General features: G+C 45.4%; 1 pseudogene; it reads right to left on the bottom strand.

Moving 5' to 3' along the window:
* Nucleotides 1-1,937: 1,937 nt before the first annotated feature.
* LOC106144405 lies at nucleotides 1,938-2,983 on the bottom strand (annotated as a pseudogene).
* Nucleotides 2,984-3,003: the final 20 nt, after the last annotated feature.

Raw genomic sequence — 3,003 nt, 5'->3', positions numbered from 1 at the left:
TCTTTATCATCATTATCACTTTCCTCTCTATGACTGGACTCCAGGAACTCACACCAGTTGTTAGCTGTGGATCTCTTCATCTGCTTCAATCAGTTATTAGATGAAGGCTCTATGATGACAATTAGGGTAGTCACCAATCTGATCACAAAAGAAGGGCAGTTACAGCATCCTCTCCACTATTGCTTAGTTTTGTAGATTCCTGGGAATTTCCCTATACCAGGTTCCTCACTAACCCCATAATGGCCTCCTGTAGTTTTTCTTGGCTTATTATTGCTGCCTGTCATACAATCCCTGTTTCCAGGGAGGTGAGAAGATGTGGAGGCAATGACATAGGCACCAAAAGATTCCAATGCAAGCTTTTTACTGTAAAAAAGATGGGGGATTTTTTTTTATGAGGTTAGGGTAATTAAACTGCCCAGGAACATTTCTGGTTGGTCCTTTTGAAACTGGCAATCACTGCTGGTGTATTTGCCTACTCATTGTGAGTTTTCATGCATTTGCTTGTACTTGCTCTATTGCCCTGCCTCATCTCACCCTCTGTTTTATTTTTATTGGGCAACCTATTGGGAGTGATGGATTTTAATAACCCCACCTCAGGGACCACCCCTTAGCACTTTGGTCTGTGCCTGTCTTTGGTTGGCCTGCCAGACTGGCTCATAGCTGTCTTTGACTACTAGTCCTCTAAGGGTTGGGTCCCCAGAAAGTCCCAAGACGTCAGAAGCCATGGGAGACTTTTAGAGGAACTAGGGCTTTAAATGGCCTCCTGTATTTGTATTAGCCAAGCATGAACCACCTCACTTGTAGGTTTTGGTTAGACTGTTCCATAGCTATTAGTACTTGGAGTATTGCCTTGTTCACCTGCTGTTGTCAGGTTCTTAGCTGTAGGAGACACTTGTTTTCATAAACTACCCCAGGAAGCTGGTTGAGCACATAGAGCACATAGAGCAGGAGCTCCCTGTTGCAAATTGGATGCTGGAAGAGGACCTAAAGGTGTTCAACAATGCCCTCAAGCTAACTAACAAAGCCACTGAAATCTCTATTAAGGTTGTTTCAACTGCTATTCAAGTAACCTCAGCAGAGAGAACAAAAGTATTGGGGCAATCTATCTTTTAAAATGACTGAAATCAAAGAAATCTGCTTAGTAAAGGAGAACAAGTTCACCTTAACCATTGCAAACAAAGGCAGACCACTTACCTTCATGCACCAGGAGTGTGAAGCCATTGTCCAATCTATCATTCATATCAGGACCCTGTGGGGTGGGGCTTCGACAGTCTCATGCCCAGTTTGTCATAACCCTTTTGTCATTTATGGCATTTGGTCTTTGGATTATCCCCGGAAAATTCCCTATGTAAGTGGCCAGACTGTCCACATCCCATCAAGTACAGTTTGGTGTGGTAGAATTATTATCCTCATCAAGTTTGGCATTGACCAAGGCATTGGTGGAAGCTGTAAGGGTTGAAATGAGCCAATTTATGTGTCAATATCACGGGCGGCTAAGACCCACTTACAAATATCTTCATTTCTAACAGGTGCAATGGCATTACAGGTGATGGTGTTGAGCCCCTCCCTGGTTTGCTGTTTAATAAGGACATTCTTGGTAGGGTCAGATGGGACACAATTTTCAACAGCTTTGGTGACACAGCTCAAAAATTTGGGAAATGGTTCCACAGTCTGCTGGACCAGATTATGAAAATAGCCTACACGGCCTTGGGGAATACAAAGTTTGATGGCCTTGAAGGCTAGGTAAGACACCTTTTGGTAATAGGCATGCATGCCAATCATGAGTTGTGATACAGGATCAGTGTATTGTTCATGGCCAGTCAGCATGTCGAGAGTGACATTAAGTCCAAATTACTAATTTGTATGGGCTTGGGTCTCTGCTGTATCATCATAAGCAGAGAACTGTTGGAGCAAAACTGAGGAGTCAAGGACTGCCTTCAAAATAGAGTACTAACCATAATGGGTTTGATGTTACATGGCCCATTGTCTGAGTACTTGCACAAAACAACAAGAATCAGGGTAGCCTTGCCCGCCCCGATATATCTCCCAGCCTGCTTCTGGCACTGTTGCTGATGAGAGGACACATAGCTGACAAGGACAACATCACTGGGGCCTGCAGACTCCACAGGGATGGGATGCACTTGGAAGAGCTCAAGCATATCAAAAATTGACTGGAACCACAGATGTGGGGCCTAGCAGTGACCATCCTCATTCAGTGACAAGCACAGGTATTGTCCTGGCCCTGGAAGTTGAAAGTGAGAACATTTTTTACCACATCTTCTCTCACTCTGATGTACCAGGAATATACCATGGGAGCCAGTGTCTCCTCCTAGCAGTAACTGGGCAGCTTTGAGTAGAGAAAGCATGCCATGAAACCAAGGATATGCAGAGGGTCTGATTCCCCTCAGTGCCCTCTGACTCCTTGTGGAACAGGAATGACTCTGTGGCTTCTTCTGGAGTATCCAGAGGAGAGTAAGGGATTGAGTAGGGATGGGATGAACTATCCCTGCTGGGAGACCCTCCTCAATGGGAATATGAGGGAGCAATTCCTAAGGAAGCAGTTCCACTGAGTCTAAGTGGGAGGCAGTACTAGAGGAGAAGGATGCTGATGTCTGGTCAGAAGGGCTCCCATAAGACCCCTTTGTCAGGCAATCATTACTCTTACTGGTTCCCAGCAGCAGATCCTGGCTGAGCAGACTCTGAATGATTTAGGCAGGGCAACTCCAGGCTAAATGTGTTATCGTTTGTGAGCAAGGAGGTCCCACAAAGGGTAGGGTTGTGTGATGGAGGCTGATGGCATGGCACGACTTAGGTGGATGTCAGATACCCAGGCTTTCACATAAAGTGCATCAGTTGGCTTCAGAATGTAGTCTGAAGGGTCTTCTACATTCATCACAAACATGTTCTCTCTGTCAGGCATCTCTAGGGCTGTAGCTGTGTGGAGGAGATCAGTGATAGTAAAACAGAAAATGCTGAGTCAGGTCCGGGATGTTTGGGTGGTAT

This window comes from Microtus ochrogaster, unplaced genomic scaffold (genome assembly GCF_000317375.1).
Source record: "Microtus ochrogaster isolate Prairie Vole_2 unplaced genomic scaffold, MicOch1.0 UNK52, whole genome shotgun sequence".
Lineage (NCBI taxonomy): Eukaryota > Metazoa > Chordata > Mammalia > Rodentia > Cricetidae > Microtus > Microtus ochrogaster.
The sequence above is the reverse complement of the archived record's forward strand: the minus strand, read 5'-3'. Positions and strand labels throughout refer to the sequence as shown.